At 49.6% G+C, this 14,561-nt stretch overlaps 1 protein-coding gene and 1 non-coding gene across 2 annotated transcripts in view; one reads left to right on the forward strand and one right to left on the reverse strand.

The window, feature by feature from the left end:
- Positions 1–1,894: 1,894 nt before the first annotated feature.
- Positions 1,895–1,998, reverse strand: LOC115030916. Its single transcript, XR_003836517.1, has one exon. It is a non-coding gene; the product is annotated as a U6 spliceosomal RNA (small nuclear RNA).
- Positions 1,999–2,959: 961 nt separating this feature from the next.
- Positions 2,960–14,561, forward strand: part of Ctnnbip1 (catenin beta interacting protein 1) — a 48,389-nt gene continuing 36,787 nt past the window's right edge. The window contains exon 1 of the mRNA XM_021160546.2: positions 2,960–3,108. The gene's annotated coding sequence lies outside the window, so the exon portion shown is untranslated. The remainder of the gene's footprint in view (positions 3,109–14,561) is intronic.

Consider the following 14,561-nt stretch of genomic DNA (forward strand, 5'->3'; position numbering starts at 1 on the left):
AATCCCAGCACTTGGGAGGCAGAGGCAGGCGGATTTCTGAGTTNGAGGCCAGCCTGGTCTACAAAGTGAGTTCCAGGACAGCCAGGGCTACACAGAGAATCCCTGTCTCGAAAAACCGAAGGAAAAAAAAAAAAAAAGAAAGAAAAAAGAGTATGGAACAATCTGAGCATTTCAGATATAATGTTTTAAAATGTCTACGGCGAGAGGTGGGGTGGTTGGTAGTTGAATCCCCAGCACCCACATAAAAGCTTGTAATCAAAGAGCTGAGTAGGCAGAGCCCTGGGGCTTGCCAGTCTTGCTGGTCTACTCTTAATTAATTAAAAAAATATTTTTAACATGTTTGAATGGAGGTACTCTGTGTGGATGGATAATGCTGCTTCCAGAAGCTGTAAGTCTTCAGTGGCAGGTGTGAGCTTCTCTCTGTGAACTGGTGGCCAGGGAGCCACAGAGGCTTCAAAACAATGGAGACGCCATTGCGTGGTACTGCTCTTGATCACCTACCTGCTGCCTTGCTGAAGACACCACACACTAGGGATGCTGCATACACTCACATCAAAGTGAAACCAAGGCAGCGGCTTTCTGCCTTCTGGCTAGCAAAGTGTCACAAGGTGCTTGCTATGCAGGCTGCTGCTTGATGAGAGAACTTATCTAGAGGCTGGAGAGATGGCTCAGTGGTTAAGAACACCAGCTGCTCTTTCAGAGGACCAGTTCCCAGCACTCACGTGGCAGCTCACAACTGTCTGTAACTCCAGTTCCAGGGGGTCCAACACCCTCACACATGAAGGCAAGACACCAATACATATGATAAATAAATCATTAAAAGAAATAGAAAACCCACGAAGTGTTCCTCAGCTTCAGGACCAATGAGAGAAACTAACTTACTCAAAAAAAAAAAAAAACCCACACACAAACAAACAAAAACAAAAAAATAGAATAAGGCAAAAAGAAAACCAGAAGATACCAGACTTTGACTTTTGACTTCCACACAGATGTGGAGGTCAAACAACATGCACACATGTAACTGTTGTGTAGCAGTTCCCTCCAAGATGAAAACCTTCTGTCTTTGAAGGAAGCTCCTTTAAACACAGATGTTAAAGGGAAGACAAAGGGACTGCATTTTTTTAAGGGAAGATAAAACATTCCGTCCTACAGCTAAACTTACTAAGCTCAGGAGGTAAACAATTCAGTGGCTTCAGGAAGTTCCTGAAATTGACCAGATTCACTAGCCCCCTCCCTTTCCAAGCATATATAGGCAATAAAGCCAACTGAACTACCTAGAAGAGGCATGGACCAACCAAGCTACAGGGCAAGGACATTTTCCAACCTGCTGTGCTGCCTACAGACTGTGCAGTGTGTTTCAGGTTCCCAGCTTTTGTGAATTGTCACTCATGCTAGGGTGGACTTTGGTGACACAGCCATCTTTGAGTCATTTCTGTTCTTGTAACTTCACCCACACTCCTATAAGTCAAACCAATAAAATTCATTGGTTTACCAAATTGGATTTTGGTAGAGTTTTGGTCTGCAGTTGGCTCCCTGTCTGAGGTGAGTGGACGTTTGCTCTCCCCAGGCATAGTCATATAACAACACACACAAGAGTTTACAAGCCGGGCGTGGTGGCGCACGCCTTTAATCCCAGCACTCGGGAGGCAGAGGCAGGCGGATTTCTGAGTTCGAGGCCAGCCTGGTTTACAAAGTGAGTTCCAGGAGGTCTACAGAGTGAGTTCCAGGACAGCCAGGGCTAAAAAAAAAAACCCTGTCTAAAAAAAAAAAAAAAAAAAACAAAAACAAAAAACAAAACAAAAAAAACAAACCCAAACCAAAAAAACCCCCAAAAACAAAAAACACAGTTTACTGTATTTTTAAGGTTTTAGTTTTTGTCATTTAAAATTTTATTTTTACTATGGAATGCTTCACAGATCTGTGTGTCATCCTTGTGCCGGGCCCATGCTGATCTCTGTATTGTTTCAATTTTAGTATGTATGCTACCGGAATGAGTACCATTTTTAGCTTTTAAATTTATTTATTCAATTGATTTTTATGTGTGGATGCCTGTTGTATGTATACCATGGGTAGGTGCCCATGGACACTAGCAGAGAGTATACTCAGCTAAAAGCTCTTTCTGCTTCTGTAGAGGACCAGAGTTCAGTTCCCAGCCCCACATGGTTGCTCACAACTGTCTGTAATTCGTTTCAGGGAATCCAGTGCCAAGGCATTAGACATACATGTGGCACACATACAAACTTGGAGACACACACATAAATTTTTCAAAAATAAATTGGAAATGACATCACTCTTAAGCATTCATGTGTCTTTAAAAGGATGTCAAATACTAAAAGCAATTTGCCGAAAATGAACAATTTTCCCCTTTCAACCTCTCCAGATACAGCAAGACTGCCAGTAGAAAGATTTTAATCACAGAGGCCCTGGGCACTCTGGACTTCACAGACCCCAGGCTAGGCCCCAAATTCAAGAGCAGACCTAACTGTTCCAAGATACCACGCCCACGCCACTAAGTAGTCTGCAACCTCTTCCATTTCATTCTTTCCGGGGTTCTGGGTCAAGTAGCCTCAGTGAAGATTCTACCCTATATGACCCCTCACTCTAGCCTCGCCTGCTCCTCCCCTGGGTTCTCAGTACAGACAGAGCCCCTACCCACCCACCGCGAGACCCCGCCCACGAGCCTCTGGTCCCGCCCTCAGCCCGAGATGACCAATGAGTTGTCCTTCTGGTGGTGAGGCTCAGGGTTCCGCCCTCCAGCAAGCAGCCCGCCCCAAAGGTGTGTTAACCAATGCCTGTTCCTTTCCCGCTCTAGGGGCTCCACCCCTTCAGGCCCCGCCCCTCAGGGCACCTCCCTCTGGGGCGTGGTCGGCGCCGCGCCTCCGCCGCGCGCGCGGAGCCTGATGCCGCCCCCTCTGCCGGTCCCTCCTCCGGCAGCCTGGCGCCTCCCTCCCTCCCGGCCGCGGTGACTCACGGAGAGGCGGAGGCTGAGGCGGCCGCTCCTGGTGCTGCTGCCGCCGCCGCGGCTGCTTCTCCGGCTGAGCGCGCCCCGGAACAGGCCGCCGCGCTCCGGACCCGCAGCCCCCGGCGCCGCGCGTTCGGGCGGCCCAGGTAAGCGCGAGGCCGGGCGGCGACCGCAGCATGGGGGCCGGCGCTGCGCCGGGACGCGGGGGAGCCGCCGGCCCTTTGTCTCCCGGGGAGGGGCCGCGGAAGGCACCTTCGACCCCGCAGAGACCCACCGGGCCGGCTCCGCTGGCGCGGCGCCCTGGGCCTGGACCCGTCGTCCCCACCACACCCGGCGCTGCTACCTCCCGCCGCAGACCACCCTGCTGCCTTCCTCCCTTTCTCTTGGGGGTCTCCTCCACAGGTGTCCCAGTTGCTCACCCCTCTGGGCCCGCGTGCTTGTCATCGTCTGTCCACCCTCCTGGTCCCATTGCCCTGTCTCTTCCTCACCTTACCGCACCTCTTTCCCAGCATCCTGACTCTCCTTGTTTCCCTTCCTAGATGCTGCCAAGGTCTGTCTGTCTGCCCAGCTGCCCTTCCTCCCTTTCTAGTTTAAATGCATCGTCCGCTCCCCCGATACCACCTCTCCTTGGTGTTTTTGGAAGGTACATGTGAGAGACACATGTCTCACCTTCGCAGGGCACTTGGGAACGTGAGCCTGCAGATTAACCACTCGGACCTCCAAATTGCTCGTATTCCCTCCTTTTTGCCACCCCTATCAAGGTTGCACTTCCCTTTTTCTTGAGCCTGGAGCTCTGGACACTCTACCTGCAGAGGCCCTGCAGCCTTTGCATGCTTCTGTGTATGGAACTTGACTGAGGAGTAACTCTGTCGGTTAGCTTGTGGGAAGGCCCAAGGGGATCAAGAGTTTTATGAATAATGAGACGTGCGGCTTGCAGTACTTTCTATCTGAGGATCTAACTATGCTCTAGCTGTTAATTATTCTGTCTCCTGTCACTTACAGATCCAAAAGAAGTGTGCCTAGATAACTGCTGGGTAAACTGAGGCACAGAATATGTTGCTGTGGGATCTGGAGGCAAGTCAGTTTGTCTTGAGATTTACTTCTCAAGTGGCTTCTGGCAATCTTGGCTTCTGGCTCGCTCCTACCACCACCAGGCTCTTGTTCCTGGCTGGAAACCATGAGATAACTGATCTCTTCTGCCATGAAGGTGTCTGGAGACGCCAGCACTTCCTTGGATTCAAAGCAGGACTTTGAATCACAAATGAAGGTGCCAACTGTTCAGTGCCAGTGTGTCACTCATGGCTTCCTGGTAGAGCTAGTGTGGTCCATGCAGACGGACAGAAGTTACCTCTGTGAGATGTTCATGCCTTCCATGCTCTGGGGCTTACACAGTCCTTGCCTTCTGGGAGATGGCAACCAAGGAAGGAAAGAGCACAGATAATAAATGAGTAAAGAAATAAGTGGCTGAAACCATTAGTTGCTATGAAGGGGCCAGAACACTAGGAATCGATGGAACAAGAGGTCATCATGACCCTCTCGAAAAGGGGAAAGGAAGGAAGAGTCTAAGTGAGAAGAATATGTTGTGTAGGGTATGATATATTATCCAAAACAGTTAGAAGCCATTAGAGTGAATTGAACAGAAAGATATTAACACATGGTCTAGGTTTTAAAAGATTGTTCTGAGCAGGAAGGTGGTGGCACGTGCCTTTAATCCCAGCACTCGGGAGGCAGAAGCAGGCAGATCTCTGAGTTTTAGGCCAGCCCGGTCTACAGAATAAGTTCTAGGACAGCCTAAGTGACATAGAGAAACCCAGTCTCAAAAAAGAAAAATAGTATAAATGAACACATGATTGTTCTGTCAGCCATGAAGAGACAGGGTTGTGGGGGAGGGGGCGTTGGAGGTGGAGGCAAAGATGCTTGTCGACCAACCGCTGAGCTTGCTAGACTAGAGATGGTAATAGAAGGAAGGAAGTAGAACCAGTGTGTTCCCGTTACTGGATGCAGGAAACTGGGAAGTAACACACTGAGGAACACCCTGAAAGTCTGCTGTAGAGAGCATCTCCGTCTGACTTCGCTCAGGTTGAGCGCAGCAAGGGTCTGTTGTGAATCAGGTACTGTGTTGAACTCAGACACAGATGAGATGAGACTCCTGGCTGTGAGTTTTCAGTCTGGTAGGTTTCATGGCTTAACTGGAAACAGTCCCCATGTTACAGCAATGTACTCACAGAATAGGCCAGCCCCTCTGATGGAGGAGAGCTTGTGTGTTTGTAAATCAGTTAGAGGTGGAGGAGAGAGGACACACTGGGCTCCGTTTCCAAGCCTGGCTGCATCATTTACATGGAAGCATTAGTGCCCTGCCTCTGTTGTGTGTTGTTGTAGGAAGAAGCTGAAGGGGCTAAGAATGTAGCACAGTTAGAGAAAATGTGTGAGGCTCTGGGTTTGGTTCCAGTACCCTCAAGGTTAAGAAAATGGGATAAATACACTCCTACACTTAATCCCAGCATTTGGGAGGCAGACACAGGCAGATTTCTGTGAGTTCAAGGTCAGCCTGTCTACATAGTGAGTCCAGACCAGCCATGAACTACATAGAGAGACTCTGTCATAAAAAAATAAAATTTTAAAGGATGAGTGGAGAAGAGGAGGAAAATAAGACAGTTAGAGTGTTTGCTTACAGGCTGGAGAACACCTGAGTAGGCCATGAACTTGGGCTATTAAATGGCATTAAACTTGGTTCTCTGCTGCTCTAATTCTGTGCTAACAGAGAGGCCTTTGGAGGTCACCTGTGTGGGCAGTGAGGACCTAGGGCTGGCTAACTCTTTTGAAGTCCCCTAGCAGGTTGTGCCTTTGCTTCAGTGCCTGTCACGATCTCTATGTCAGCTCTGTATATGCGTGTGTCTGAGCTGTCTGAGGCCAGGGTCTCCACTGAAGTCATCTTGTGTCTTTGGCGGTGTTTGAGGTCAGTGACCTGCGCAAAGTGTAAAGGTTGGCTGGCTGGCTGGCAGTCCTACCTCTGCCAGTGTCTTTTTTCGTCAGACTGTGCCTCCTTGTAGACCCCTTTCTTAGAGTGATCCAGTGGAAACTCAGCAGGTCGTCAGTGACTGTGCTCACTGGACAGGGCAGCTCTTCTTAGATGGGACTGTTCTCTGTCCAGCCCTGCCCCCAGAGAACAGCTGCCGAGCGTGCTGACCGTGTAGTTATTTAACACTCAGCAAATATGAAGTGTTGCTCTTAATTAGAGCCTGGACTTTATCTCAAACTCTGGGCTTGGATCTCGGTTCTGCCACCATAGGCTACGTGAGCTTCAGAAAGTCCTTAGCTGGGCCCTGTCTAAGCTTCCCCATTTCCCTCAGCGTTGTTGAGTGGATTAAATTAAGTAATACCTATTCAGTGCTCAGAATGGCGCCTTGCGCTTAGTAAGTGCTTCACTGAACTGCCAGCTATTATCTCACTTTTTAAAAGGTTAGGGCTGGGAAAATGGCTCAGGGGTAAAGTGTTTGCCAGGCAACAACAGTAAGGCCTGGAGTTCAGATCCCCAGAACCCAAATAAATGTTGGGTGGGTGTGCTGGCCTGATAGTAATTCCAGACTCAGAAGACAGACAGGAGACCCTAGGGTAAGCTGGCTAGCAAGAGCCATGAGGAGGCTCTGAGCTTGATTGAGAGACCCTGACTCAATGAGGGAGGTAGAAGAACAATCAAAGATAGTTCCAGATATTAGCTTTGGGCTACACATGCCTGTGTGCACACATGTAACCCTTCATATGTGCAAAGCATGCACATATATGCACACCACATACGTGAAAAGGAAAATAGAAAGAGGGAGGGGAAAGAGAGAAATACGGAATGTGTGTGTACAACGCTCAGAAATTGGTTCTCTTCCTCCTCTGCCACGTGGGTTCTGGGATTGAACTCAGGTTAGCAGGCGAGTGCTTCACCCACTGAGCTAGCTCATCGGCCCAGTTATCTCATTGTTCTTCCTCTCTCTCCCCATCTCTTCCTCCCTGCCAGAACTTAAGCTCTTTAAGGGCAGAGAGCTTTGTCTTTGTCAGTTATTAGAGTTCAATTCAGATACTCAGTAAATAATTGTTTAATTGAAGCTGGGCGTGATGGCGCACACCCTTGATCCCAGGATTTGGGAAACAGAGGCAGGAGGATCTCGGAATTTGAGCCTGGGCTACACAATGAGTTCCAGACAAACCAGGGCCATATAATTGAGGCCCTGACTCAATCAATCAATCAGATCAGTAAGCCGATACCAGACACCAGTTATTATTGTGTTGCAGATGTAGCCAAGATTCATTATCTAATGGAGTTTAGTTTTAAGATTTAATTAGTTAATTTTCTTGGATACTAAACTTAGGAGCTCAGATATGCAAGGCAGCGAGTGCTACTCAACTAGTGGCCAGGCACACTTCTCTCTTCCTTTATTGAGCATTTCTGTAGGTCAGCTTTATAACTCAGCGACAGAGAGCATCCTTAAGATCCCTGAGGCCCAGGGTCCTGCATCTAGCAATGAAGACTAACACTAAAAAGTGAGTTAATGAACAGATGCATGTAGGGTGTTGGGAATGGAACTAGCTGTGAGACAGGGTGAGGGCGCGGGTCCAGCCTGTTCTGAGAGGTGACTTTTTAATGGTGGCGTTGAGAGCCAAAAGGGCAGCTCTGTAGGCAGCAGGTAATGGGGGCTGGGTGTGGTGAGCAGAGTCAGGTCTGGATCCGTGGTCGTGGTCGGGAGTTGGGTTTTCTCTTGGATTCTGGAGAGTGAGAAGTTGCTGCCCGGGAGCTCTTCCTGGAGTTTTCAGAAGAATGCATTCCAGGAGAAGGATCAGGAAGCCAGGAAGAACAGTTGGCCGGAGTGGGAGCTGTTAGTTCTGGGGAGGTCTTTGCAGGCCACCAGGTTCTGATTGGATAACACTCAGAAAATCCAGGAGTCGATGGATGGCTAGGTTGACCAGACCTGCAGACTTAACTGAGCTTTTTTCCTCCTGGAGTCTGTAAATCAGCAAGCATTATCTAGTGCTAAGATGCTGGGTGAGCCCTTAGCTCCTTGCTCTCCAGCAAGGGGGTGTCTCACAGACTCTGTTTCAAGCTATGTAAATTAGACCTCCCTCCCACCCCCTTCCCTCTGTCCTCTTTCCTACTCCCCTTCCTTATTATTATTATTATTGTTATTATTTTTGTAGTACTGGACTCAAACCCAGGGTCTTGCACATATTAGGCAAGCACTTTAGCCTTGAGCTACACTCCTAGGCCTGAGCTTCTGATATATCATGGTTGAATAGGTAGCTTTCCTGATTTCTCTTCTCTTCTAGACTCTTTCCAAGTATCAGCATGCCTGCTTTGGAGAGCCAGGCACATTGTCACCTCTGAGCACCTGCTGTCTGGTCACTTGATAAGAACACAGTGATGTCTAGAAAGAACAGGTTTTCTTTGCTCTGCATGGAGCAGAATTGGAAACTTAGCAGAGAAGGTTGGGCAGAGGCGCAGCTCACTGGGTACCAGTGCTGCCTTGGCCTGATGCAGTGGCAGCTCCCATGCTCCCTCAGGCATGCCATTGTCCATTAATGGTGCATGTCGACCATGTCCGCCAACTTGGAGAGACCAAAGGACTTAGCAGGGATCAAATTGGTCTCTTTTTATAAGTCCCACTCAGGGTCTGAAACAACAATTAGTCACATGTCATCTGTGCTCCCCTAAGGACTAAGCCCAGAGTGGGAGCAGCCTCTTGCTCACATAGCAGGGCTCCTTATTATGAAGGTGGTGTGTGCTCGTTCAGACAGTGAGAGACACTCTGTGTTCATTGTCTCATCTGACCTTCATCAGACTTTTGAAGATGCATGGAGTTATTGCCACTTATGTAACCAGAAACCGAGGCCTAACAAGGTTAGCGACCTTGTTTGGGGTTCAGCTTGTCAGGGACAAAGAGCTGACTCCCTGGCTGTGGCAAAGGTTTTAGTCCTAGGTCCTTTCCTCATCTTTTCTGACCTAATTAGGGCTAATTAGCCTTCCTTTACCTCATTTTCTTTTCCTAATGGTAAATAGAGATAATGCTGCCTGGGCTTAAACTAGGTTTATGAGAGAGGACTGGGCACCAGCTGCTGACATACTCACTTATTCAAAGCCCATTATGCTCTGGTCCCCCACAGACGGGAAGACAGTGTCCCTAGAGAGAAGTCTACCTTGTGGTCACTGTAACTGGACTAAAATGTCTTCCTTTTGAAGTATATGAAGGATTCAGGGGTCATGAATGAATCTGTTTGTTTTGTTTTTCAAGACAAGGTTTCTCTGTGTATTCCTGGCTGTCCTGGAACTCACTCTGTAGACCAGGCTGGCCTTGAACTCAGAAATCTGCCTGTCTCTTCCTCCCAAGTGCTGGGATTAAAGGTGTGCATCACCACCACCACCACCACCACCACCACCACCACCAGGCAGGCCTGTTTTCTATAGTTGTGTCCTGTATGAGCCATCTGTTAGCAGGTGTGTAAACTGTATGACACCCATGATGGAAGGGTGTTGATGTCAGGGTCACATGTGGAGCTGAGGAAGTTGGTCATTTAGGCAAAGACCAGAGATGAAGAAGTGGTTGTCTCCCATGTGTCCTTCTTTTTTCTAGCGAGTCATTCAGTTAGTGAAGAGTTGGGGGGATTGAGAGTAAAGGCCAGCAATGCAGGTTTATCTAGCTTGTGGGCACCAGGACTACTGTGGTAGGTAGAGCAGAAATATCCCTAAGAGGCTGACTGTCTCATGGAGTCACATGAGTCAAAACTGTGTTCACGGGAGTGTCTGGATCTCCTGGGAACAGACTCTGAATAGAGTTTTCAGATGTGCACGGCAGCCCTGGTGTCGTGTCACTGCTAAGAAGAGCAAAGGGAAGAGCTAATAGCCTAGAGCCTTTTTCTGTGTCAGGCAGCAAATGCTGCACTTAGTGTGGGCTTTGCTGGCCACAAGGAGTGCCTTGGAAGCTGCGGTTAGGTTAGGAAGAACTTGTTCCCATGCTGGGCATGCTGGTGTGTTTCTGTGATCCCAGCGCTCCTGAGGCTAAGGCAGGAAGATCAAGAGTTTAAGGCCATCTTGGCTACAGAGCTAGTTATGGCCAACCTGAGCTACGTGACACTGTCAGGAAAGAAGGAACCTGCTTCCCTTTAGAGGGTTGCTTTGTCTGCTGCCTGAGGCTTCCTCTCACCGAAGGGCTTTTTCCATCAACCTGGTGCCTTTTTGGTTTTTTGTTTGTTTGTTTTTGTTTTTTGGTGTGTTGTTTTGAGGCATAGTTTTTTTGTTTGTTTGTTTGTTTTTGTTGTTTTTTTTGTGGCTGAGTCTCACTCACTATGTAGCTCTGGTTGGCCTGGAACTCACTGTGAAGGCTAGGCTGGCCACAAACTCAGAAATCCACCTACCTCTGCCTTTCAAGTGCTAAGATTACAGGTATGTGTCACCATGCCCAGCCACCTGGTGTGTTTAAGTAACAAATGCGCTGCCTTGATTTTCCGGGATTCTCTTCCTACCAGACAGGTTTCTCTGCTGCCAGCTTTAAAAACAGGCCCACAGTGGTGGGTGGGCTGGGGGGCCGTCTGCTGTGCCCACAGAGTTCCTCAAGCAACTTGTGCATGTGGTACCCCTGCTGCAGATCAATATGTGCAGAATGGGGTGGGGGCCAGATTTTTCTTCCCCAAATCTGCCCAGTGCTAGGCCTGTCCATCTCCTCAGAGACCAAGGTCAGGGAGGCCCAACAGGTTGTGGGAAAGCACACAGTGTCCCCTCCTCCCCGGCAGGGTGGCAGGGTCGAGAGAGCAAAGGGCTAACAGAGGCGACTTCTCACATCTGGAGGGAGAGGAAGATGGCAGGGCACTGTGGCAAAGATGTCCATGTCGATGCGTGGTGCTCATGGGTTAATGGGCATAGCCTGATCCTCCAGGCTATGCTGGGGCAGAATCTATCAGATGGTGGGCGCAGCAAGGACACCAGGTCACTCAGTGCACCCGCACTTCTTCAAGTGAGGTTGGAGCCTGCGGTGATCCAGTCGCAGCCTGGAAAAACGTGACCCACTTCTGCCTCCTCTCCTGTGTGGGGAGCTGTGCAGGAGGCTTTGAGACAGGCTCCAATTAGGCTTTTCTCAGACCTGCAAGTCACCTAAGTGTCCAACCATACATTTCCTGCCGCTGGAATCCCATGGTCCTTATCCCTGAACTGAACAAGCAAATGAGCTTACCGCCTGTTATTCTGCAACCTTGGGCTCCGCCAGCGGGGTTTCCTGTGGAGATCGGGGTCCCTCGTGGATCAAACACCTCTCACTGTGTGGTCCCACCCCTGTTCTTCCTGCCAAATCATGAGGCTAATAGTGGACTTGTTTCCATGGTGATAGTTTAGCCCTGCCCATACCTAGGTCTCATAGTCTGCTGCTCTAAGCAGTCCAGCTTCCCAGAGACCCATCCCGGCTACCACTGTGGGGCTGTGAAATAAGAGCTGCTTTTAGTTTCTACCAGATGACAAACACTTCAATGCTCTTTCACTTGTTACCTGTCTGGTGTGTGTATGTGAGGCTGCTGATGCAAACACATGAAGGTAGAGTACTGCGGGGGTAATTGGATATTTATAGCTGATGAGGTCTAATAAATCTGTCCCTGATTGATGCCATTTTGTTTACGAAGGCAGCTATTAAAGATGGGGACAGCAAAGGTCAGCTGTGGCAAGGCCATGGGAACCCTTTCCTAACTGGGTGCTTTCTGGCCTTCTAGATGGAGAAAGAGGGGCCCCTCATCCTATCTGTTAATGTCCGTGACAGTGCTTGCAGCCTTAGGAACATGGCCTTCCTCTGGCCAGACACTGGGGGTGCAGGAAGATGGGGTGCTGGTGATTTTTAGGAGGGCATTGTGGGGCTTTCAGGCAAGCATCTAGCTGTGAGGCACCCCCTGCACCCCCATTCAGCTTCCTTTTCAGAGTAGCCTGTAGGAGCTTTGGACAGACCTTGATGGGGTGAACAGCTAATGTGGAGCTGGAGTTCTTCCCCCTGGGGAGGTGCTGCCACCACCTCCATAGAGCCCTTGGGCTGTGCACTCTCCCTGCACTTTGGGTAGTAGCCAGTCACCGTTACTCCTTGGTCCCTGCAGAGCAGAGACTTCTGAGGCCTCAGTACAGCAGTGGAGAATGTCAGGCATGCCCTGGACCTGCGGGTCCACTCATATTCCTTTGTCTTTTTTATTTTTTTTTTAAGATTTACTTATTTTATTCTATGCGTATGAGTATTTTCCCCCGTGTATACGCATACACGTGCACCATGTGTGTGCCTGGTGCCCCAAAAAGGCCAGAGCAAGGCGTCGGTTCTTCTAGAACTGGAGAAAATGATAGTTTTGAGCTGCTTCTCTGGATGCCGGGAATCTACAGGAGCAGCCATTGCTCTTCACTGCTGAGCCATCTCACAGGAGGGCAGGTCCTGATGGCTTTCTGTAGACATAGGCGTCTAAAGGCTTAAGGCTTTTATTGTGAAAAGTGACAGTCTTTGGTGAGTCATTTTAATTTAAAACCAGGAATATTTGCCAGCAGGACACTCACACACCAGTTCTGCCAGGAACTTCCGCTCCCTTTCTGAGGCTTGGTGGTTTGGGGAGTGAAGGATTGTCCTTACATGTGGGTGGTGTGGATTTAGCTCCTGGGTTGCATTTCCAGGGTGCATGCCTCGTTCTGAGTATATATATACCTACGCTTGTTGGCAGTGGGCACAGTTCCATGGAAGAGTCATACCAGTCCCCATTGTTTCTTCTGACCACTTTCCTGAGCTTGGTTATCTTTGGAATCCCTGGCTGTAAACCCCGCTTACACACCCATTCCCATGGCGTGAGCTAGCTCCTTGGAGCATGCACTGTCTGATCGGCCCTCACCAGAGGCACAGCCAGCACTGCCCATGCGTTCAGAGTGGACGAGGCCTCGTGACCCTCTTCAGTGTTCCTCTTGATGCCGTTTCCCCAGTTAATGGAACAAACACCTGCAGATCCTGAGGTCATCTCTGCTGTCAGGCAGCTGGGAGGAAGGAAGTGAGACCTGCAGCAGCTCTTGAAGGGGAGGGTTCCTCCTTCCTTGGATTCTGTCCTGTTCCGAGGTAGCTGGAGACGGAGGAAAGGAAAGGTTGCTGGTTGGGGCACAGCAGAAGCTGTTACCCACAGAGTTACTAGGCACACTGTAACTTAACAGACACCCGTGTCTTTGCACAACTTCCCACATTCCAGTGTGCTGAGATTAGAGTAGAAAGGGACAGTCACCCTACAGCTTTCTCCAGAGTGGTCTCTAGGAGTTCAGCCCAGGAGGCCACTCCTGGAGTTCTGAGCTCAGTATAACAATCCAGAATTATGATCCCAAAGCTGGACAAAGAAATGGGATTGCTCACAGGCTGAGCCTACTACCTCTAGGGACATAAGTGAGATTAATGAATCCTCATACTGTAGGCCATGCTGTTGATATCTAGTCCTCCATGATAGAAGGCTTGAGGCTCCCTAGCTCCTGCAGGTGGCTTGGGAGGCTGAGGCAGAAGACCTGTGGCGAGAGAGGATTCTGTCTGTCTGTCTGTCTGTCTGTCTATCTATCTATACTTTTGTATGTCTATGTACCACGTGCATGTCTGGTGCCCACAGAGGCCAGAAGAGGGCATCAGATCCCTAAATTGGAGTTAGAGATGGAGGTGAGCTGCCATGTGAGTTCTGAGTATTGAATCCAGATCTTTTGGAAGATCAGCCAGTACACTTCACCACTGAGCCAGGAAATGATTCTGAGGCAGTAGGCTGTGCGGGGATGGTCTGGGAGACCCTGCCAGGCCTGCTTTTGAGACAGCTTTGGCCCATGATAGTGAAGGGCACTGAGCAGGTCTGTGGCTCAGTGCAGAGGCCATATGCAGTTCGTGAGGAAACTGGAATGGCCTTGCCCTAACAAGTGCATGCCACTGCCTCAGCTTCCTCCTTCCCCTAGAGGACAATTTTATCTTTCTCAGTTTCACTAGAATGGCTAACTGTGGTCACAAGGAGTTGATGCAGCTGTGGAGTGGAGTCAATGGCGCTCCAGTGGTTCACATTTCCACCCTGGCCTCCTCCTGAGGGGGAGACTCGAGCTCTGTGGAGGAGATCCGAGCTCTGAGAACTTCCTGGATAGGCTTCTTCCTTGAGATGAGTGGGCCTGAAACTGACATACGAGAAAGTAAAACAGCAGTTTCCTTCAGGGAGCGGGGGCCTAGGGCAGCTGTGGGGTTCGTAGGTCACAGAAGAAAGGGCCTTATGCTGTCCACTCCTGGGGCAGAGGCTTCCTTCTAATGTCCTTGCTTAGGACACTTCCTGCCAGGACCCAGCCTTGGTAGAAGACCTTTTGGGTTGGGATTCGAGAGGTGCTTGCACTCTCTCAAGAGCGGAGGAACTCACTTAAAAATAGACCAAGTCCCCAGACTCTGCATTACCCACCCCTCTGGGATTTGACAGATTAGATTAGAGGAAGATCCGAAGCCGGATCCTGTAGGCGAGTTGGTTCCTGACTTACAGTCTTAGACCCTGACTTGGCCAGGTTTCAGTGTGCCAGCTGTTCTCTGGGGAGGCGTAAAAAGGACCTATGTCTTTCTCCCCTTCATTGCAG

This window comes from Mus caroli, chromosome 4, assembly GCF_900094665.2.
Source record: "Mus caroli chromosome 4, CAROLI_EIJ_v1.1, whole genome shotgun sequence".
Taxonomy (NCBI): Eukaryota; Metazoa; Chordata; class Mammalia; order Rodentia; family Muridae; genus Mus; species Mus caroli.